This window comes from Alexandromys fortis, unplaced genomic scaffold, assembly GCF_014885135.2.
Source record: "Alexandromys fortis isolate MF-2015 unplaced genomic scaffold, M_Fortis_MF-2015_v1.1 scaffold_44, whole genome shotgun sequence".
Lineage (NCBI taxonomy): Eukaryota > Metazoa > Chordata > Mammalia > Rodentia > Cricetidae > Alexandromys > Alexandromys fortis.
This window is the reverse complement of record NW_026067921.1, coordinates 10,602,307-10,627,150: the sequence shown is the minus strand read 5'-3', so window position 1 is coordinate 10,627,150 and position 24,844 is coordinate 10,602,307. Positions and strand designations below refer to the sequence as shown.

The 24,844-nt window shown below is 40.5% G+C and overlaps 1 protein-coding gene and 1 pseudogene across 1 annotated transcript in view; both read left to right on the top strand.

The window, feature by feature from the left end:
• Positions 1-24,844, top strand: part of Snd1 (staphylococcal nuclease and tudor domain containing 1) — a 399,970-nt gene that overhangs the window by 195,645 nt on the left and 179,481 nt on the right. The gene's annotated exons all lie outside the window — the stretch shown is intronic.
• LOC126501045 (low molecular weight phosphotyrosine protein phosphatase-like) lies at positions 7,340-8,095 on the top strand (annotated as a pseudogene).

Sequence of the window (24,844 nt, the reverse complement as noted above, 5' to 3'; positions counted from 1 at the left end):
TCAATTCTTAGGAAAACTCTTGACCCCCCCCCCCCACACACACACAGTTTTGTTTCCATGTATAGTTAGGTTTCACTGGCTCTTATTTCTAGAACTCTTAATTACAGACTTCTAGACTTTGTATAGAAGTGAAAGTCTCCAGCAGCTGCCACATTTTAGGCCTCAATACGGTAGACCTTGGATTTGGTCCAGGTACTGATAAATTCTGGGGAACAAAAGCACCCCCCCCCATTCCTGTGTCAACTGACTGGTCTGTGGCCATGAAGTGTAATGGGCCAGGGTAGAGAAGTCTGTCGTGTCCCCCACCATCCAAATAAGACAAAAACTTAATTTGAGCTTTCTCCCTGAGAACCATTTTGTGCCAAAACAGTTTTGTTCTATCTTTTCAAAAATGATTGGGTTCAGTAGAACAGAGTTCCATTTCAGCTAGTCATGGCTTAGTATTCTCTGAACAGAGTGACAGCCTTCTAGAATCTAAACTATTGTTTAGATTGCACATCAAAAAGAATGTGAAGGAGACTGTGAGATTGTCCTGTCCCTATTTTGGACTTACTAGGTCTGGCAGGTAGGTTCTGCTTTCTTTGTCAGAGCAGATCATTCCAGATGGCATTGTGTAATTTTCCATCTTGGGGTATGTGTTTGTGTGGGCGGGTGGTTTTGTTTTGTTTTTAAGTGGTGTTTAATGTCAGGCTAATAATAAACTAGATACATAGGCCTGGTTTTGTCAGAATGGTCATGAGTTATTTGTCCCTGTTGTTCAGAGAGGCAGAGAGCTCCCCTTCCCTACCAAGTAATATGTACATTTGGGAGGGGGCTCTTGTCAGCCCAGCTGCCCAAGAACTGCAGTATAGCAACTGGCAAGTTCTGTTGTGAAGAGACAAGAGATGAGGGATCTTCTTCTTGGTTGCTATACCCAACTAATTCCCTACTTTCTTCCAACCTAAATAGAAGCTTAAGGATAAGTTGCTGTTTCTGAAACAGTTAACAACATTTGGTCTTTTCCTACTTATACTTCTTGGATTCTGCTACTTTCTGAAGATCATGTGCACTGGCAACTTTATGATTGGGGAGGTGGGCACATGTACTAGGCCTAGATTGTGCTCAGTCTTTCTTAGCCCTTCATTTCTTAAGAAGCTGAGTATTTTTTTTTTTTTAGAAAAAGAATTCTACTGTTTTTTCACAAAACTTATTTAGAATCTTGTGAGACACTTGGAAAAAACAATGCAACATGCCCCCAATTTAAGTAAGTACTAAAGCTTAGGTTTTTAAAATAGTGATTTCATGCCTGTAGATTTTCCTCTGTTGGTCTGGAGCAGAGCTCACATTGAGTCAAGAAGGACGCATATGGAGGAAACATCAGGCTCCCAGATCAGCAGAGCAGTAGGAAAGAAGTTGAATGAAAGCCTTTACAGACGTCCATTCTATCACTTCCTGTGTCTAAGCACACCCTTCTCTGATTTGATTGATTTCTCCTATTCAAACTCTGTTTAGAAAGTACACGATCTCAGCGCAGTTTAGAGACCTCCAGCTCGGGATGGGATACTTCATGGCACTGCTGATACTCTGCTTCCATCCTGCGTTTCTTCCCAGCTGCCTAAGACTGGCAAAGGGGTGAGAGAAGCAGCGGCCACAAAGCGGGTTTTTGTTGTTTTTTAGCATCTAGCCATGACTTTTTCTTTGATAACTCAGCCATACCCTGTGACATAGCCATAAAGTGGCTGTCCTACCTGAGAGTGGGGATTTACAAGTCTGCCAAGGTGCCTACCCTTTGTGAGTGCACTCAGATGTTCCCAACCAGTTATCTCGTGTTTTCTTTGAGAAGGGGTCTCACTAACTAGCTCTGACTGGCCTGGGATCCATCTGCCTACCTCTGCTTCTGCAGCCCTGAGTTTAAAGGCATTTGTCACTGCGTACTGCCCTCTTAGCGACTTCTACCTTATTGCCTCCATGATCTTGTTGCCATTATCCTGCCAGTATGACCATGGTTAATATGCATTCCGCAGAGAACAGTAGTGTAGTTTGGTTGGACCTTATAAGGTTCCTTTTAGCCCTACTTTTTGACTGGTCATTGAATTCAGATTTATTTATTTACTTACTTATTTTGAATGGTTAGTTATCGATGTAGTACTGTGAAATTTTCTCTTCAACAGAAACTGGGTTATATTGGTCTTAACCTCATTTGTTGACTCTGTTGATAATTAGCCCAAACTGCATCTCCAAATAATAAACACCTTTCAAATTGAAGTGTAATTTATCCATGTATCAGGCTCAGTAAATATCATTTGTAAACATTACTTCATTTTAAGCCTGTAATAAAATAGCCATGAAGAATAGTTTATTGTATTCTATTTTGGGTAGAGACTGATGGGTCTGAAATTAATAATGTGTGTTTTGATGACTAAAGCATGACTATTTGGCAGTCTTCAGTCCAACTAATATCCTGGAGTAGATTTGCTGTGTTATGTTGATGCCCTTCTAGATATAACCCCATTTATAACTCTGACTGCTTTCTGTTCTGCCTTCCTATTTGTAAATGGTCTTTCAGCCAGCATACCAAGAACAGATAGAACAAACTATCTGGGGTCAGATAGTTTGAACACCGTTTATGATGATATAACACAGATTTTAGAATTAGATCACTTGACCTTAGCAAGGCCTTCAAGGTATCTTTTTAAGGAGAAATATAATCTCATTCTTTATTATTGGCAGAGAGGATTGTCAAGCCTAGCACTGTCGTCTCTCAGTATCTACAGAGCCTTTATTCCAGGACCCCTGTAGATAACCAGATCCATACATGTTCAGTATTTGCATATAACTTGCACATAAAATCCCATGTACTTGATCTTCTCTGGTCAAGTATGATACCTAATTCAATGGGTTCCATGTAAGTAGTTGTTATATTGTACTGTTGAAGTCATAATGGCAAGGAATGAAGTCTGTATATACATTATAAGCATTATTTTTATGTTTTCTGAATAGTTTTGACATGTAGTTGGTGGACTTCATTGGTGTGGAAGCCACACATACACAGGGCTGAATGTGTTGCCAATTTTTGTTTGGATCCACTGGATTAACAGTATTTCTTTGGGGGCAGGGGGGGGGATTCAAGACTGGGTTTCTCTATAGTTTGGAGCCTTTCCTAGATTTAGCTCTTGTAGATTGGCCTTGACCTCAGGGAGATCCACCTCCCTCTGCCTGGGATTAAAGGTGTGGCATCTCTAAAACCTTACCCACAGCCTCTCTGAGAACAAATACCTTTAAAAAGTGTAATCTAAAACAGTAGATAGAATTCTGTGGTTCCGTGATTTTTTTTTTCAGTCAAGAAATTTGGTAACAGGAATGCACAGCTAGATTATGCCTACCTTTAGGTGTTCAGTGTGAATTTGAAGATTGTTTGTAAGGTTGTAAGGGTCACCAGATGTGACTGTCCTTCCTTCCAGCCCTACCTGCAGCTTCCTTTGGCTTTATTCCCTGGGTAGAAGTTCTGTTTCTCTCTTCATAGCGACTAGGAAAGCCTGCAGTGGAGATTGGCATCATTATGCAGGGAAACAGATGTATAACCAAATTTTAATTACTCTAAAATGTACTGAACCCAAGCCTGTGTTTTCTGGACCATAGGTGTTAGTGACCTTCAGCCCAAAAAACGACAAAGTCAAAGGCAGAAGTCAAATTTGAACAGTTTTTAGAACTCTTCTGACTCTGCTACTATGTCTTTGGAAGTTATTGCCCAGTGATTTTTAGGATGATGCGTCCCTATTACTGACATAACTTCTTTTGCCCACCATCTCTTTCTCTTATAATAACAAAATTGCTGTGATAGCTTCCAACGTGTTTTAAAAAGATCAGGTAATTTATTTCTAAATTGGAACTTGTTTCTTTTTAATCAGCCTTATAATGTATTGTAGACATCACTCTGAGCATTGGCTACAGAAGTGATTTAGTGCTGGGTCTTTAATGACTCTTTCATTAATCCTGGTATTCTGGGATTTAACACTCAGTGGCCTTTGACCACTGGAAATGATGAAAACTTTGATTTCATGCATATTGAATAACACTGGCCTGTTGCCGGGGCCATGAATCTTGCCTCTGCAGTGACATGTGTGATTGACTCTGTTGCGGAGGAAGGATGTGCTCCCAAGGCCGTGCTCTGCTGCTACGAGGTGACCATGATATCTCCATCAGCTCAGGGTGACCTCTTCCCAGGACCGTTCTGACAGCTTCATCTTGTAGACAGTTCTCTGGCCTTGTGAAATCGTGGTTTGCCTCTTCATCCTCTCTCTGAAAGGTGCCTTCTGTGAGAACATGCACCATGATATCTGTCTTTGAACTCCTTTGATCTAATTTATAGAATTTTACAGTTGGAATATACTTCCAAGACTGTCCACTCTGCGTCCATCGTCACCCCTGCCTCTTCCACAGACACTGAGTGCAGCAAGAGCAACACAACCAAGACAGTTAATAATAATGAAAATTAACAGCAACAGCAGTGATCCCTAACACACACCAGGCTTCCTATGGGCCAGGCAGGATCTAAATATAGCCATTCATTTTTCCCTCATAGAAGCTTCAGGAGGTAACATTGCTCAGCAAGTCCGGTGTTCCACACAGCTTCTTGCTGGATGTCCTGCTGCTGCTAAAAGCAGAGATGACAGTGTTGGTTGCTCTCTTTCCTCCTAATGGAAGCGCTGTGAGTGTTCTTTGGAAAAGAGGTGCAGGCTTATTTACCATGGTGTCTTTGGCCAGTTTTAGTAGCCTGAATAAATGACAGGTTCTTCCCCCCCTCCCCCCCCCCCCAGAAAATTATTCCAGGAGAGAGGAAGTCTCCTGTATCCCGAGTTTCCGTAGAGGCTGCTGTTTTTCAAGCACTTCTTCAGTTGCTTGGAGTACATGAATCAGCCTGAGACTGCTTCAGAGGAACTATATGAAGATCGCTTGAAGCCTGTGCTCCCCTTCCCCCCCCCCCTTACCCTGAACCCCCTACACACACCTCAGTATAACAGTCGTTCTTACAGTGTGGCCTTCTAATTGTAAGAGTAGTTTTCTGGAAGTAACCTCTTACAGTCAGTTTTAAGAGCAGTAAGGTAGAGGCTGCACACTTTTTTGCATAAAGGATCAAATAGTAAACTTTTTCAGCTCTGAGAGTCATATGGTCTCCAGTGCATCTCTGTAACTCTGCCACAGTCAGTACACAAACACACAGGAATGGCTGTGCTCCAAGAAACTGATTATTGAAGCAGGCAGTGAATTTACCAACCACTGGCGACTTGTGGAGATATTGGCATGCACCTGTAGATCATTTTGTAGGTAGAGAAACTAAAAGAAAACCATCTCTTCTATCATAGACATATGCTTTGGCATGAGTAAAACTGAATGCAATGGCTTAAATAAAAACTTTTGTAGATTAATAAATATTATAAAGAGATATTTCAGGATAAAGAGAAAGCTTCACCTCGACTTTCTATTTTTTGATTTTGGAAACAGGGTTTTTCTGTAGCTCTGAACTATTCCGGAACTGTTACTGGGCTGACCTCTTACTGGGAAATCCACCTGCCTCTGTCTTCCAAGCGCTGGAATTAAAGTTTGCACCACTATGTTTGACCTTTTTCCTTAAAGAAATCTAGAATTGCTCTATATGCACATACATTTTCTTGTAGTTTCTTACCTTGACCCTACCAGAAACTTGGCTTATTTAAACCATTTCTAGGCTAGCCACCTCTTTCTGTTGTCGTCTCCTCTTTCTGTGGTCCTACAAGAATGTTCTTGTTTTTCTCTATATCTATTTCTTTATTCTTTGTTAATGGCTACCAGCAACTTTCTACACAGAACATGCTAGAATTCTTTGACTTTGGCACTACTCATTTGATTTTTCCTTATCTCTTTCTAGGATCTTTCTCCTTTTTGTTTCTCTTGATAACTGAGTTGACTTGCTTTTTTCTTTGTATACCATTGGGATTTTTGGTGTGATCTCATAATTGCCTCCCTGCACAGTAAGTTTTGCTGATCAAATTGAGATAATTTCTTATTTATTTTCAGTACATTCCTTTTCAAATGCACCTGGAACAGCCTCATTCCCAGTCTTAAGTCAAATGGGTCGTTTTCTTTTTTTGGGTTTTTTTTTTTTTTTCTTTTTTTGGTTTTTCGAGACAGCGTTTCTCTGTGGCTTTGGAGCCTGTCCTGGAACTAGCTCTGTAGACCAGGCTGGTCTCGAACTCACAGAGATCCGCCTGCCTCTGCCTCCCGAGTGCTGGGATTAAAGGCATGCACCACCATCGCCTGGCTCAAATGGGTAGTTTTCGTTGGTAAAATACAAGGTATGGAGGGGTCAATTCCCACACCAGCAGTGTGGGAAGACCAATTTTGATGAGGTTTGAATGGATAACCACGCGTATTTATTAAATGTAAAAGATTAGGCAATCTGTTGTGATAATTCTGGGAACTGTGGTAGAGAATGGTCATCTTCCTGGCAGTGTTCAGTCTGCAAGGAATGAGCTTCTGCCCAGAGTAGCGGTCAGGCAGGGGTCTGATGAGAGAGCCACCGCAGGACCTTTGAGGACACAGACACTGAGCTTGATCTCTGGGGTTTCTCCCTTGTTTGCATGTTCTTAGCCCTGGCTCTTCCTAAGTTTAAGGGCATTTTCATCCTCTCTATAAGGAATTTCAGATGGGCTTTTTTTGTTTTGGTAAGAAGGTCCAAACTGGAATGATTAGGGAAGTTAGGCTTCTAGCATTGTGTTATTAGAATCTCTCTTCAAAGAAAGTTGCTGAACAGATAACAAAAACACTGTTGTCAATCCTGAGAAAAGAATTTTACAGATAAAATGAAAAGCAGAAACTGGACATGTTTACTCTGGCTTTTATTCAAGATTTAAAATAATAACCATTAGGTTAAACCCTTTGGCTTTGCATTCTCCCAGGGGGCAGTCCTGATCCAACAGATTTTTCCTCCACAAATGGTATTCCTGCTATATTTCATTAAATCAGAGTTCTACTTACCTTTGTGTGCTGCTGATCATCAGCTTTTTATTCCTCTGCTCAGCTTAGCACACACCCGCTTTTCATTTCCATTGTGTGTCCTGCTTACTTCTCAAGGCCAACATGCTAATACTAATGCTTATTAAAAATGGTTTCAGCCTCAGATGTGCCACCAAAGTCATCTGTGCAGCTTATTAAAGCACACCCCAGACTGTATAGTACACCCCGGTTATACAGCCCTCATGGTTGTTTTCTCCTTCTTCCTGTCAGTCCAGGATGCACTGATCTTGGGGAGAAGATGGGCACTTAGAAAAGGCTTTCTGAGATATCCTCAGACAGCTGGCAAAACCAGTGACTGCACGGGAAGATGGCAGAGGTTGGGTCCAAGTCGGTGTTGTTTGTGTGTCTCGGTAACATTTGCCGGTCACCTATTGCAGAAGCAGTTTTCAGGAAACTGGTAACTGATGAGAATCTTTCAGCTAATTGGAGGATAGACAGTGCGGCTACATCTACCTATGAAGTGGGGAACCCCCCTGACTATCGTGGGCAGAACTGCATGAGAAAACATGGCATCCCCATGAATCACACTGCACGGCAGATTACAAGATAAGACTTTGCCACATTCGATTATATACTATGTATGGATGAAAGCAATCTGAGAGATTTGAATAGAAAAAGTAATCAAGTTAAAAACTGCAAAGCTAAAATTGAGCCACTTGGGAGCTATGATCCACAGAAACAACTCATTATTGAAGATCCCTATTATGGCAATGACTCTGACTTCGAAGTGGTGTACCAGCAATGCCTCAGGTGCTGCAATGCTTTCCTGGAGAAGACTCACTAGGTGGTCCTGCCACCACCATTGAGCAGCTCACTCACCAGAGCCGTGCCCAAGGGTGGTACCAGTCCTTAGCCCCGTGCCCCACCTGTCTCTTCAGCTGACTTTACTGTTTATCTTTAAAACATCTGTAGGTCGAAATTAGGTGTATGTTCAGAAAGGTAAAAATATTTGAGTAAGACAGTGTGAGGTGTGGCTAAGTATTCTTAGACTAATTGAACCTTTCCTCTCACCTTGTCCTAATTAGAAAATAGTGGAACAAGGAAATACGGAACAAACTAGAGCCCAATAAAGTAAGAATGACCTACAAGGTCTGGGTCAGCCTCTGAGCCCAGCCAGCCTGGGTGGTCTGGTCTTACTAAAGTGTGCGCATGGCCAGCACCCAGTGGTGCCATTCGCTTGCCTTATTCCTCTCTATCCTAGACTCTTGTGACAGTAATTCCATCCATATCAGCCTTCCACTTAACACTGGAAGATTTAAACTCAGACACACTGAAGACAACCTGGATGTGGTGGTACAGGCCTGCACTCCCAGCAGGCCGACCTGGGCTGTGCTCTGATGATGGGAGCAACAGATGTAGAAAATTAGCAGTGTTACTCTTACTTGGTTTCTGTCCAGTGTTTTGTTGTCCTGTTTGAGCCACTTTGCCTCTTAATGCAAAGGGTGTGTGTGCTTAAATAGTGGTCTGTCTGTAGTGTCCCTCCATCAGCGTTGGAGAGAGTTACCGGCAAGCATAGGTCATTCTAGTGCATTGCAGGACAGTGACCTCAGATTCATGGCTGTATATCCGAAAAGAATGGGAGGTGAACTGGGAAGTTAACAAATACAACTGAAGTAGAGATCTGGTGTCTGCCTGCTTTTTTTATTGACAAATGAAAAAAGTATATTTAAAAAAAAAAAGAAAAGAAATAGTTCTAGGTGTGTGCTATCGAGTCATGGTCTTTCCAATTTAATGGATTTGTGGGTTGACTTATAAATGCTTAGATTGGCAAATTGAGTTAGAAGCATTTTAGATAGGGAAGTCTAAAAGCTACAAGTTTCCTCATTTGTAGCTTTGTCTCTCTATCTAGGAACCGTTTAGTCCTGGTGTTTTGAACCTAAGGGTGTCATGGAGAACAATTTTTATCATGAAGGTGGTGAGTTTATGTAATGAAGTGTTCTGTCACCAGCTCTTTTCTGTCACTACTTTACTATGCACATCTGACAGATCAAATATAAATGAACACAGCAGTGTTTTCGACAGGCCCTTGGTACCACAGGCCCTGCCCCTTTCTAGTTCTAACTTTATAATACTATGAGGTCAATTTTCAATATATGCTATTTTCATGCTTTTATTTCACTACAACCACTAGTTGAGGTTTCCGTAATTGTTTCAAACCCTCTACTCAGTCACATCTCCCTTTACTCACAACGTCTCACGTCTTACTTTAGGGAGCAAATGCAGGCTTGTCAGGAACGTATCTTCAACAGCCTGCTTTCTCAGTCCCAAACTTGGCTTCCTCATGCCAGTGTTCTCATCTCCTCTTTCCTACCACGCAGAGTTCATACCCTTTCTTTCCACGCTGTGTCCCTCTATTGATGTGCTGGAATCTAGTCTTTTAGAGGACATGGCACCATTAGCAATCCAATTTTATTTGTTTGTTAATTTAATTGTTGGTTTTGCTAAAACAGGTTCAGTGTGAACCTGTGAATCTCCTGCCTCAATCTCCTGAAGTTATCCTTTTTAAGGTAAAGTTTAAAACTGTTCTTTGGTTCTCTATTCTATTATATCTACATTTAACTTCTTTCCTTGTTGCCTTTTTTTTAATGGCCACCTTAATTAGAAGAATTAAAAGAAATTTTAACTCTCTCCTTGGCTATTTGGCTTTTAGCTTTGACCATTCTACATCATCCAAGGATATGCTCTTTAAATCCATCTAATTCATGTGGCATTAGTGTTTATTCCTGTTGTTTTTTTCTAATCTGTACCTGTAATCTTGTGATCTGAGACCCAAATTTGCCACCCAGTGTTTTTTTTTTATTATTATTATTTCTTTGTCTCAGTTTAGCCAAATAAAACGACAGACATGAGTTGGACTGCACTATTTAGCAGGCAACTGACTTTTCCTGGCTATATTGATGAATTTTTCCCACATCTAGTATTTCCTGTGGTCCTTAATATATTGTGAGTCACATGGTCATTGCTTAGAAAGCATCACATGGTGGTTTTCTTCATGTGTTGTTGCTACTTACATTTTTTGATATAAACTAGTAGACCAAAACACTACTTGACAAACTGTGTAAATGTGAGGACGAGTTTGATTCTCAGCATATTCAGTGCTGAGATATAGTAAGTATCATGTTTACACAGTACCAGAGCTGGTCCATGACATACAAGTAACTGCTGTTGAGTGTCAGTTCTTCCTTCTGGAATCTATTCCTTGAACACGTTTTTGCTAATGAGCCTGGCCAGTTGCAGATAAAAAGAAGCAATTAGCTAAAGTAAGAATGTGTTAGCCAATAAGGAATCCTAATATTTGGGTATCTGTTTCCCTAGTGAGAAATACTCGACTATCCACTTTCCCATTCTCTCTCCTCTTTATTGTGCTACAGAGTGTTTGAGTCATATATTATAGCTTAACAAGAGGTGGATATTAAAATTAGGGGTGGGACAATCAACATTTTTCTTAACTTTGTTAAGCATTCTGACCTTCCACCTTTTACCAGTGCACTGCGCGCACAGCACAGAGGACCCTCAGAGTCTCTAACTTTAGGCCTAGAAGGAATTCTTAGTGCTTGCATGCTGTTCCACAGCCTGATTATATAAACTCTGTTATGTTAAATACCTACTGAAGTGACACACAGTCTGCTTATCACCAGATAATATAAGATTGACGATATTATAAGGTTGATAATGTGTATTGACTGAATGTGTACTCAATGACTGTTGATCAACAAATCCTAGTTCATGGTTTAATAAAAAATCAGTGATAATAGTATAAGCTCTAGAAGGTGTTTTGTAGGCATTTAAATACAATTTTTCATTTTAGGGGTGTGTAAACTGGCACAAGTTTAAGTACCTGAAGCCAGAGAAAATGGGTGTAAGAGCCCAGATCTTCTGCTTCACTGACTTAATTGGATGGACCCAGAATGCTCTGTGACCCCAGAAGGTGGGAGGAAGTAGAGAGTACAACACAGGCTTCAAGATTGAAGGTGTCCCCACTGTGTGGCTTCTCTTTGGTCATGATGATAGACCACTTTCATTCCTAAAATTTTCTGTTTTACCACTTGCACCTGTTTCTCTGTGTTTTCTCTCTTCATGTATTTGTAATAGATGCTCTTTTAAAGCAAAACAGTAAAAATGTCTTTGAGAAAGGGTTTTTTTTGTTTTGTTTTTGTTTTTGCAAAGCTTTAGAAAACGAATAAAATAAGCAAAACTGCAATCTAATAACTTTTTGGTGCCCACAGCTATGGAGTTGTTTCAACTCGTAAGGAGTGTGCAGCCTGTGATTTGTTTATCCATTAAGAGTATAAATGTAGTTGGGGCATAATTTTTGTTTATAAACTTACCATCAACAGACCTTCTTATTAACCCCATTCGTTCCTTTGTATAAATTCCTGTAATCAATACTTTGCCTGAATATAGTAGGCTTTTTTTTTACTTTAAAATATTCTCCTTTTATGTATTCTATACTTCAATGTGTTTTTCTTGGATATGGCAGCACTGCACTTCATTCAGTTACCTGGAGTAGTTAGTGTCCGCAGAGCCATCTGTAACAGTCTTTTCTGGATGGTTGAGGACACGTACAGAGTTTCACATGTCTAGATGAGAGCATACTTGAGGAATTCCGCAGGGACAGAGTAACAGTAGAATTCTTCCCATACTTCAAGAAGAACTAAATGCTGAGTGCCGCCTCTAAGCAAAGGCTGTCCTGCCACCTTCCCTGGACCTACCACTACAGCAGAACCTGGGTGGTTCACTGGAGCAGAGACAGCACTGCTGAGCCTTGCAGATGCCATTTGCCCCTCATCCTGGGCCTGAGCTCCCTTGCGTCATGTTCGAGAAAAGTGTGACCCATGAACGTCATGCTATTTAGTTACTTAGTTGTACTAAGGTAGTGGTTCTCAACCTTCCTGATGCTGCAAATCCGTCTATACACTTCCTAATGTGTGTTAATTCTCAACAGTAAAATTATTTTCATTTCTGCTTCATAGCTGTTATAACTGTTATAATTTCATAACTGTTGTTCATAACTGTTATAAATCGTAATGTAAATATTGGTCTTTTCCAATGGCCCCAGACTACCAATGTGAAAGAATCATTGACCCCCAAACGGGTTGTAACCCACAGGTTGAGAACCACTGTAGTAAGAATTGAGCCTTGTATGCTAGGCAAACACTCACTGATGAACTAAGCTACATCTCCATCCCTCCTTAGCCCCCCCCCTCGCCCCAGATTTTTACCTATTTTGAAACAGAGACACAAAATTAATTTACCCAGGCCAAACTTGAACTCACTCTGTAGCTCTGGCAGACTAGGAACTTATCATCTTCCTGCATCAACCTCTTGAGTAACAAGTATCTGAAATAATGCCCTTTGCCATTGGTGAGGCCATTTTGTTTTTAACTCTTAGGAATGAATCTTTATGATGTGAGAGTCTATAAAATCTGCTAAGATGATTCTGGATGCAAAGAACAGTAGCAGTTCTGGCTGTACTGAGAAGAGAGTTAGTTATATGAGAGATTTATTAGAAGATGGGACTAAGACTAGATTAGGTGGCGCAACAGTCACTAGAATGGTAAGAGGCAGGAAGCATTATAATTGCTGTAACTAGAAGTAGCCTGGACATAAAGCCCTTGCCACCTCCATTGGGTGCTGCTGCATGGGCAAAATGACATTGTAAACTTCTGACTATCGCTGTCAAAGCAATTTGCCAGATGTAGGAGCAAGGGTGCTCACTCATGATCATCTTCCATTGAGACTGTGGACGATAACTTCAGTGCTGTATAGTCAGGATCTCCCTTAGTTTAATGACTTGAGGCAAGAGTGGGGACGATGGTTATCAAAGGAAAGCCTTCTGTGAGACTGAACAAGCCCAGAGGAGGGTCTTCATGATCACTCAGGGAAAGAAGGCAAGAGTGTTTTCACCTCATAGTAAGCCACACTCTGTTTTCCTCTTTTATTTCTTTAAAATAATTTCATTTCCTTATAGCTCCTTTTATCATGAAGGGTGCACTCCCAGAGTCAACACACTGATCTATTGTAAAATGCTGTTTCTCAATGGATACAGGACCAGAGAAAGCAAGGATGAAGAAAACATTGCTATGCTTCCAACGAATGTTTCTGCTTTGTGTTAGAATATATGTTGAGGGGGAAAGAGAAGTCACTGGTCATTTTCAAGTCATTGATCCCTCAAATAGTTCCCCTGAATCTCCCCTTGGCAGGCAAATTATTGTAATTAAATGTCTAGTATGTATTTTAGCAAGCTTATTAGTATTAGAGTGGTCAAATTTAAAATCTGATATGAATAGATGATTTTTAATGTGCTGATATATTATTAATGCATTAAGGGCATCTTAGATCATTTATGTGCACATTATATTTATTCCTGTTTCATAGGACAGCAGTATAATAAAGGGAAGTGGTCTGAGACTCAGAGAGCTCTGAGATGCCCATTGTGATGGTGTCTGTCTCTGTTTTTCCCTTAAACAGCTTGTTTACCACTTTTTCTGAGTTTATCTCTGTATCTGTCTTCATCTCTATAGGGAAGCATTTGGATTAGTTTATCTCTGTAGACTCTTTTTACTCAAAAGTTCTATAACTCAGTCAGTTATTACTTTGTTTTCATCTGGCAGCCTATAGGACCCCCTGGGAACTCAGTGAGTGAAATCAGTCTGCTAGCCAATAAATATTTATTGAGTGCCTACTAAGTGTATGGCTCTTCATAGACCAGTAGGGAATACAGTCTAGGTGATATGACAAGATGCATGTAGAAAGGAAGACTGTAATACACAGTAACTGCAGATAAGTGCTAATGTGTGTGTTAGTTCTCTGTCGCATCTCGTGTCCCCCCCTGCACACACACATACGACACCATTTCAGATGTAGGGAGTTCACGCTTCTTTCTATGTTGAAACTTTCTACACACATGACTGGTGGTAGTGGTGGTGGTGAGTTTGAGAATGAGGATTAGTTATCATCAGAATACTTTGGAAGGATTGAGCTGGTAGTGTTAAGGATTGTTCGGCACTGCAGCACAAGCAGGTAGGGGATGCTGTGTAGACCATAAAAGAGACAGTGGAAATCCCAACAGGGCTGATGAGAAAGAACAGAGAAAATATTCAATAGAGAAAGAAAGCATGGAGGTTTGAGTCCAGAGATTTTCTTCTGGAATCAGAGCAATTGGAGGCCTATGTGATTGCCCATATACTGATCCTGCAGTTGGAAGGAGGAGGTGATTTGGTACAATTCAGCAAAGTTTTTAATCTAGGAAAGAGCGTTTTATTTTTGAAATGCTGAGTTTTACGTGATGATGAATCACACAAATTCACATGTCCTGCAAATAGTTGGAAATGTGAATGCATGGAATATTTAGCAATGAGTAGACCAATTTGGCTGGGCTGGAAGCACGTGTTTGCTAGACAGTTTACTTTTTTTTTTTTTTTTAAACTAGATTTGGGGACTGGTGAGATTGCTCAGCAGTTAGGAGCATCTGTTACTCTTACAGAGGAGCCCCAATTCTGTTTCTAGAACCTACTTCAGGTGGCTCACAACCACCTATAATTCTCACACCAGGCACCCACAGTCATGTGTATGTTACCCATGCAGAGGCATGCACATGTACATATAATAATTTTAAAAGGCTGCTTCTATTTTTTGCTCTGGTTTTTATGAGGCATGTACTTGTCTCCAGTGAAAGAATCTCATTTCTGCCATAGGATGACCTTGGTGGTTACTGTCATTTTCTCTGTCATAGAGATTCAAACAAGCCTATGCTATGTTATTCCTTCGTTTTATTTTTCTTGACTGTGATGGTTAGAGGTTTGCGGAAGTGCTGTTTGAGGGTCGGTGTTCTTTGATTAGTACTTGCTTAATATCCTCCTCTGACTTGAGCCACATTCGTCATTGTCCTCACTTCCTCAGGTGTTTGACCATCTTGGAAGTGCCCTGGTGTCTGGAGAGGAACTGGTACAATGAGGAGATATTAGTTTTACTTGTCTCATAAGGCCATAGCCATGATATTGCCGAATAGATGAGACTATCACATAAAAGATGGCAATAAGATTACAGCACTGCAGAAATCCTGGGGGCAGAATAAAAATGTCTGTTTACTGAGCAAAACTATTTGATGTTATGCTTCTCCCCCCCTTTTTTAAACCGCTTTGGCCCATATTTTCAAACTATACTCTCCATTCGCCAGATTCATGAAGTGGGCTTAAGTGTTTAATTCTACTGCTCCCAACCATAACTTTTTATCTTGTTTTCCCTGTCAACTGTTCTTTCAGGAGATCAAGGTAAGCATGCACCCCATGGTAGGTGGAACATGACTGGAATAGGCAGTAAGTGTGCTTCGTAGATGTGCAAGCATGTAGAATTAGCTATCTGGCAGGGCGAGTATGAAACAACATCTCTTTATCACTCAGTTTTTAAAAGCTGGCATCCTAGATCTCTGGTTTTATTTCTTTTCTTCCCAGTCTGACGAATGCTGTTGGAACTCAGCGGAGCATGGTCTCTGAGGCTGGGGCATTGATTACTGATCAAATGTAAGCCTAGCTTTTAAGTTTAATCATTATTAAGTGATTAATAATGAAATTTCAATGGATAAATGCTGTAGCAATTCGATTTTAACCCATCTGCAAGGCAGCAGTATTTACAGGAGATTCCCCCCCCCTTTTTCCATCTTTCCTTTTACTTCCTCCCTTCATTCATAAAGCATCTGCACCCGTCTGTTTATGGGTAGCCTTTGGTTTCTAAGAATGCATCTGTTGAGCTCCTAAAGTCTGAGCCCATTCTTCATAGTTTTCATTCCCTTCCCTGTGATCTTTTCTTCTTTTTACCATGATGATTAAAGATCAGAGAAAACACTAGCTATTTGAAGGTGGGTGTTATTTTATTACAGCTTACCTTCCATACTTACGTTGTTCTAACTTTCCTAGATGTTTTGTGGGTTTGGAAATGCACTGTCAATCCCTCCCCCAGGAGGAAAAGTGACTTTTGATCTATTAATACACATAGTCGTTGTTTCCAAGAGGTTTTCTTTTTTCTTTGTTGGTTGTTTCATGTCTTGAGATGGGCTCTCAGTGAGTACCTCTGGCTTGCCTGAAACTTCGTGGTCCCCTCCTGCCTCTGTCTTCTGAGTGCTGGTATTAGAGATATGTATTTGCCACACCTGGCCATAAGAACGGAATTTGAATTTCTAGGTTACAACTTATATATAGCCCTAGGCGGTGAGGGCAAGATCTCAATCTGCAGCCCCTGCAGATCTCAAACTTAGAGTTGCCTTATCCTCCTAAATGCTGTGTTTATTAGCTGTGCTTCTAGGCCCATGAGTTTTAATTATACCAGCCTGTTTGTTTGCCAGGGTGTTTGAGATCGGGTGTTCCATGTTATGCTTCATACTGTCACAGCTAGACTGGTAGACTGTCAAAGACAGACACTAGACACTAGGCACTCCGAATCTCTGGTGATAATGCTTTGCCCCAAGCCTCAATGCACCTTAATTCGGGCCTTAATAGTCCTTGATTCCCTCTTACTTAGCCGTCATTACTAAAACAAGCTAGGGACACAAACATTTGAGTCTTCCTGTTAGTTTTCAGCCTGTGTTGTAGATACTAAGAGAGATCTGCCTGACTATTCCGATGATGACATTTATTAAATGGAAAAGATTTAAAAATCAATTTGAATCCATCTTAGAACTACGTAAGTTTAAGGGGAACTTTGAAACTAAAGGTAAGATAGGGAGAAAATTTAGAAAATGTATAAAAGCTATGTACCGCCTCCAATGTTTCCAATTATTGATAATTCTGAAACAAACATCCTGTCTACACATGCTCTTGGTTATTTGAGAAGTTCTTCTTAGCTGTCTGGGTAGGAAAAGGTGGGACTGGGCCCATTCAGCGAGCAAAAATGAGATCAGAGGCATTGGTACGGGAATTTCCTTCCTTAGGAAGGTAATCCTATTAGCTTTTAAAAGCCATTCCTCATTTTGTGGGTTTTTTCCTTTTTTGAGATCTGGTTGGGAAATACTCTGTTTAAGATTTTTCTTCTTTGCCCATTGTCTCTCAGTCTGCCTTTTGCTGCCTTGTGCTGGATTTTGCTCTTACCCTTTATAGACATATATTTTTTTTTTTCTAGCTTAGAGAAGCCAAGTCTGTCACCAGTCTAAAAGTGCTGGGTTCCTGCCTCTGAGACTATGAATGCTGTAGGTCTCCATAGACTTTATGGAGGTTTGTGTAAGGAACTGTCAGCCACTAGGCATGTGCAGTAGTGTGGAAGTTAACCTTTGTTACCAGCTTTCTGGAATTTGGGGTGGCCACGGAAGCACATCTCTGGCTGTGTCTATGAGGATGCCTCCAGAAAGGATTAATAGAGCAAGAAAGACCTACAGTGAATGTGGACAGCACCAAGGCATGAGCAATGGGGGAAAAACGAGCTGAGCATTCATATCTCTCTGCATCTTGACTCTGGGATGCAGTGTGACCAGCTGCTCCATACTCCTGCTGCCATGACTTCCCTGCCACAAAGGGCCTGAAAATCTCACACTGTCCACCTTAAGGAACTATTGTCAGGTGTTTTGTCAGAGCCTCAAGAGGAGTAACTGCTACAGACAGAAAACTCACATTTCCCATGCATGTGCACAGAATGTTCCAGAGGATCTTCTGATCTGTCTCTGTCTTTTCATCGGACCGTTGTTTCCTTACTCCTCAGCTGAGTGCAAAGACAGACATAAGCACTGCATGGGTTCTGGTGTCGGTCAGCTTCATCATCACATTTGTGTGAACAGGTGATGAGAAAAGAGGAAGACAGCCGTTTGTGTGTCAGCAGTCATGATTGGAGTTCTGGAGGCTCTAATCCAGCCCTGCGAGAACGCTGGCACTTGCAGCAAAGGGTAGCCTGTGTGCAAAAAGTAGTAGGACAACTTTCCAGCCTTGTACTGTTGTAGCCTTTGGGGATTAGAAGTGAGAGAAACCTAAATTGTACGCATCATGTCTCAGTATACAAGCACTTTGTGCATGAAATTTGACCATCAAGTCTTAATTGTTGTAAAGTTGTATGTGAGTATGTAAGTATATACATACACTTGAGAATGTGTCTCCTCATAGACAGGTGACTATGCGGCATATATTGAACTTTTAATTATCATTTCACTCCTTTCCTTAAAGTTTTACTAAAATATGTCACAAAAGCATTTCTTTGTGGGTTTACTTTATTCTAAATATGTGCCCACATGTGTTTGCCTTAAGGAAAATATTCTCCTTTTGTAATCTCCATGGACACCTCACTGACTGATAAAATGCAGATGGTTTTTAAGTGGGAAAAAATTTAAGCTCAAAGGACCTAGATAAAATATCTTGGAGCCTGGAGCACTGAATTATCTGTTATCCTCTTCAGATGGAAAGTGAAAAGGGTGGGCTCACAGAGGTGTCAGCTATTATTCCTCTGCCTGCTCTTAAGATCTTTATCCATTTTACCCAGTTTCTATTTATCAGGTTAAGTATTTTAGTTAACTCTACTTCTAGGTGCCAAATCAAGGAAGTCATACAATGTGTAAGAGAAGTGTGTGTGTGTGTGTGTGTATGAAAAGTTATGTCTTTTTTTACTCTTTTGAATATGCAGTAGCTTTGACTTTGTTATAACCAGATGGGCAAATGCATCATGTCTAGTCAGCTCATGAAGTAAGAGCATTCTTGAGAAACTCCCTGTCTTTTCATAATTTGACTCTGAAAGTCAGTGGTGCTTGGTGTTTGTAAAGAAATGGAAACAGTTTCGTCTGAAGGCACTTAGAGCTCAGAGGAGGCATATCTGCTCAGGGGATAGTCCTATTTAAGTACCAAGGTGGTTATAGCATTTGCACAAGGGCAAAGTCTGTGCCTGGTTCACATTATATATAGGAAGGTTGCTCAGAGCCTAAGCCTAGTGCCTGACCAACAACTCAGGAGGAGGAGATAGCAGTGATCCAAGTCTGGTTCTCTTCAGTAGTAAGGATCTTGTCGGGAACCACACTAAAGATAAGCCCCTTACTCAAAAGAAGAGAGTTACTGGTATGGAAAGGATGGATGCTGTGCAGGTCCTTATGTTACATCATTTTTTGTTGGTAATGCTTCTCTAAAAAGCAGATGCCAAGAAGGACCAGACTTGCAAGAAACTTCAAGTCTCTTATATGGAGACCTACTCACTGAAATGCAAAAGCAAGATTTATTGTGTGTACAATAGAAGTCGACAGGGACCTCCTCAGTGCAGCAGTGGCAAGAGGAGGTACCCCGCCCTTCCAGAAGGCATTATTTAAAGGCAAAAACCAGAAAAGTTTCATTTACAGGGTATATGCCAGAAGGTGATCCTATCTACAGTGGTTGAAGCGTTAGGAATTTCCTTTGGATGGTCTGTTCCTGGGTGGCGGTAATCTCAGTTTGTGGTCTTTATCAGAACCAGATATTGCCTCAGAGTAAACTACTGAGACTCAGGCCTCTATTGAGCTTGTCATGGCTGGGTCCTACAGGACCAAACACATCCTAATTGCCATGTTGGGAATAATTTAATACCAAAACAGCAGCTACAGATTATAACTCTGTTTGAGATGAGATCCTGTGTGCTAACTATAAGAGAACTAAATGAATAACTTGGGAGTTTGATGAGGGATAAAATTATATAGTTCACAATACTCCATCATAAACTGCCTATTAATATAGAAAGAAAGAGTAACTATAGTAAAGACATTTGGCAGATACTGTTCTAACCAAGTTATCAAATATACCATTATCAGTATGTTATCTACATGACTTCTCGTTACAAAGGAATAGACAAGACAAAATAATTGGCCTATCCTCTTTGAAAATTGCCTTTAATCTCAGCTCTTGGGAGCAGAGTCAGGCAGATCTATGTGAGTTCCAGGCCAGCCAAAGTATATGCACAGAGTGCCTGTAAAAGAAAACAAGCAACAAAGCTCAACTCCATGTGGTCAAAGAAAAGACAGAGATGTTTGCATTTTAAAGAGATAGAAAACCTAACCGAGCACCTGATTCTGAATTACAACATCTCTCTTTACCTACAGTAACCACTACTCACTGTCAGTTGAAGGCTAAAATTACTACACATAAAAATTCAGGAATAATCATATGTAAATTTAGATCAGGTGCTTTTCTGAGTCAGGAAACCTCACTATCTTGCATCACACTGCTCTCAATGAGAATTGTCTCTGACCATTCTATGTACACTGTGTGCTACCCCACTCGTGATTTAGTAGACATTCTACTCTATGTACACTGTATGTGCTGCCCCTGTTCGTCATTTAGTAGACATTCTACTCTAGGTACACTGTATGTGCTGCCCTCTCCTTTGTCATTTAGTAGTAGACATCTTGAGTTTTTTAACTGACTGTTATGATAATGTGCTTGCCTTCAAGTTATTAGTATTTTAACTTATTAGGTCCTGAAATCACAGTAGCAGTCATACAGCAAACAGATCTGTGAAAGAAATACTACAGCATGCTTCTTTTGAGACTGTCTCATACCAAAGACCAGGCTGGCTTCAAACTGGGCAGTCTTCTATCTCAGTCTTCCAAAGATTTGAGGTTACAAGTTCTTCTTTTAAAGTAAAATAAGTGAAAATATAAAGGAGTATTTTGAGACAGTTTTTAAAAAATAATTTTATGTGCATTGGTATGAGGCTATCAGATCCCCTGGAACTGGAATTGAGAATTGCCTTGTGGGTTCTGGAATTGAACCCTGGTCTTCTGGAAGGGCAGCCAATACTCTTAACCATTGAGCCATCTTCCTATGATTGTTTTGCTATTTCTGTATCTCCTATTATACCTAATTTACAAACTAAACTTTGTCACGTGTACATATGTTTAAGTGAAGAGGAAGAAATCGAAAAGTAGTTCACCTACCAAACCACACCAAAACTTATATATAAAATATCATTGTATTTGCATATTGCTTATACATATCCTGCTATATATTTTAAACTTCCTCGAATTACTTATACTACTATTAATCCAATATAAATACTGCTAAGCGAATGTTAAGTTGTATTATTTAGAATAATGATGTGAAAAATGTCACTACATGTTAACTAACAAACATGACTTTTTGTGTTTGTGAACATTTTCATCAGGATGTTGGCAGAATTTCACACATAGAACCATGAATACAGAGGACTAGGTGCTTCTTAGCTTCAGTGCTGGCTTTAGTTAGACACCCACTGGTGATCTTAGAACATATCTCCCATGTAGACTCATACTCATAATATGTCCATTAGGACAGTTGGTTCGTGAATTAGATGATAGCAATGTGCCTGTTAATATCTTAAGTTTGCTTTCCTGTGAATGTGGGAAAATGACTTGATTTATACGATTTACGCACTCAAGTATTGGCAGATGATAGCAAAACACATCAGGCTTTGTTTTCAGGGAAAGCTATATCTTCTTTGTATTACATGTGCAACTTTTCTGGAACTCCAAGTACTTAAGAAATTATACACATGTATTATCGAAGCAATCCCAACCATTGTAGACAATTAATTGTCTTATTCATTAATGTATTTTTTCTATTACTTTCAATATTGAAGTCTAGGGAGACAATGGGAAAGGTAATCAAAAATATGCTTAAGTGCTTAGAGGTTCCTCTAGTTGAGATTTTGCTTTTTAAGCTCTTAATTCTCTTTCATGAGTGTATTAATGTCCCTTTGCTCATATTTGTAGAATATGGGATCTGATGGTTTGAAACTATCTCTAAAGGGAAGTTAGGTTCATTGTAACCTGCTGGCAGCGTGAAAAAGAGTGGGCGGTGAAGAGGAACGCCTCTTGTGACCCCATGCCTGTGTGTTTTCTGTGAACACCTGATTCTGCTCGACACCAACAGTTCATACTTGAGAGAACCCTGAATGTCTCCTTTAGTTCAGAAAAGCATTTCAATTCCAGCATTAATTCTCTTTCTGACCAATACAGAGAGGGATGATAGAATGTTAGGTCTCTTTTTATATGCTGATTGTGAATTAGCCATTGTGCCAGGCATTTAATTGTGGTGGAATTACTGACACACTCCAGAAAACGGTATAATGTCAGAGAATATGGTTTAATGTTTTCTTTTTATTTACTTGGGCACCTGACCAAGGCACTCATGTTGTGTTCTAAGCTATCTTTTGCCAGGAGAAAAATCTCGTAGCCTTTTGTTAGCAGCCAGAAGAAATAAACTAGGCAGTCAAGTACAAGGTCTAGACTCATTCTGTTTGTCTGTTTGTGCTCTCTCCCATTCTTCTTTCCAAATTCAGTCTCAGATAATGGAAAAGAAAGAAAAAGTAGAGAAAGCATATATATTTTTTTTATCTGCTCAACAAACTTGGCTAGGGAAATCCTTTTAGAATTCCAGCACTGTTTACAAAATGACTAGATTTTCTTATGCTTTAAAGCATAAGAAATCTCAATTTTCTGGATGTTTTAAAACAAACTAACTTGCTGTAATTTTTTCCACTTTAAAAATGTCTTTTTTTATTCTAAATAAGTTAATTCATTTATATATCACTCTCCACCTTGTGCCCAGGGCTGTGCTGGAAAGTGGGGTGTAAAGCAAGAAAGCCAGGAGCCCTGCACACTCAGAGCAAATACCTTGTCTGTCAAGGCAGACAGAGAGACAGACAGCTAATAGCTATACTGTTACTGCATGATGCTTGCTGATGCTTCCTCACCAAGACGAAATGCATGTGACTGCCACATGCCTGGAATGTAGTAAATACTCAGTAATGAGATTGTTATTATTTCCTGTGTTTTTACTCTTCTATTGCTTAGCACTGGCAACTGTTCCTTCAGGGAAAATCTGTAATTAGGAAAAGAAGCTAAAAGCTGCTGAGCTTTAGGGGGAGGGAGAAGGAAAGTAGTGGGCAGGGTGTGGAGTGAATTGGGAATCTACATTTTCTCTGGAAGTTGTGTGACAGGCTTAAATTGGTTCGTAAACATTTGCTGATGGATGTGGAGGGCAAGGCTGATAAGTAGGGAAGGGTTGTACCCACGTTCTCTGTTGGCCCGGCAGGTACTCAGAAATTCTGGGCATGAATTTGAGTGTATTAATGAAACTGGATCATGAGATATTTGCACTGTTTTGCTTCATATTCTCCAGATTTTCATATTGAATCCTGTTTTCATGAAAATTTTCTTGCTTGCTCTGCCATTCCAGCTTTCTCCTAGACCTCATGCATCAACTGTAAAATGTCAGTGCTCGGTAATTCAAAATACAGTAACAAACATTTCTTCATTCTCTTGGCATTTAAAATCACCAAGACATTGTAACCTGTCAAAAGTAGAGTTGTCTTGCAAGCCACTCCCTAGCCGGCTGGCTTGGTGGCTCTTGGGTGGGTGTAGCCACTCTCCTGCTCTAGTAGGCCTCCTTGCTGACAACCTTAGTAAAATCTTCACCACGAGTCAACATCTCCATCTGCTGATTTGGGGCTGTTGCTTTCTCCGTGCTGCCAAACATAGCTCTGTGATAATGACAGCGTTTGCCAGCACGCTTATGCAGTGACTCAGGAGACAGGGTGGCCAGCAGAGCAGCCTCTTTGTGGGTGTGGATCTTAAGAAGTGCTAATTCCATGGCGGCTTGGAGATATTAATATCTTGCTGGCAGTTGATAAACAGGCAGTAGAGGGGCATATAATGAGAACAGACTCAGCCACAGCATCTTTTCCTCCTTACTTTACCATCATATTTTGTGCTGCTTCATTGAAAAGTCTATTCTCCTAGGTTTAGGTTCTGTGGTTTAAACATGTAGTTACAGCATAGTCGAGCTGCCACTTTCTGAGGATCACCAGTGTGTTAAGAGTTAACTACATTATCAAACAGCACTAAACCATAGCATATGGCACAGTAGCCTATTGCTTACTGTACCCTCTCCCCAAAGGGCAGTGAACCAGATGGTGTGATGGGGCCTTTGGTGTAATTATGACAGACACAAAAAAAGACATAACCACCACTCTCCAGCAATAATATCATTTCTCTTTCTTTCCAACATTTGCTTTTGTCAACTTTTTTAAATTTGCTTTTATTTATTTGTTTGTTTGCTTGCTTGTTTGTTTGCATTTGCTTCTTGATATCAAAGTTCTCTTTCGAGGTTGGGGAGAAGCCATGCAGAAGAGCTGCATTAGATTTGAGTGCCATTCTCCATGCACTGTTCTCAGGACAGTCGCTGCCTACCATCTTTAAAGGGGCATGTCTCGTTCTGTAGTGGGCACAGTGTGTGCGAGAATCACTTGAAGTTGGATTCTACTCCGACGTCTGTCACCAGTTGGAATGCTGTTCCAAAACTTGTTATCTTAGGTTTTAGTCTTCTTTTATTTTTCCTTTGTCTCCTGGTTGGTTTTCTTCTACCAGAATGCCTGTTTTCCGTCTTTCCCTCTCCCCAGTTCATTCCTGGCTCTTCTCCAAGCCTTCTTAAGGTGGAAGATCTAGTGTTGGGAGCTGTGAGAAGAGAAACATGTTGAGTATCGTGTTCCACCAATGTTTCTAACACTGTAGAGTTATAACTAGGCATTCTAGCTTCTCGTATAGTCTGCGAAGGAGACTGAGAAATGTAGGTCATGCTTGTATGTGCTCATTTTTTATCTTGTGTGCCTGATATTTTAGAGCAGATTTCTTGAGGGCAGTGGCTTGTTTATAACATTCTGTAAATAGCCCAGCCTAATGTGGGCTTCGTACAGAGAGCTTCTGCTGGTTTTATATGGATTGATGTAGATATGATGCTACTAACAAGAAAATTGCTGAGCCTGGGTATCTTTGTTCTGTTCTATTTGGATTCCAGCGTAGCAGCACACTGGTCTAAACATGCTTAGCCTCTTCCCTCCCCTCCCA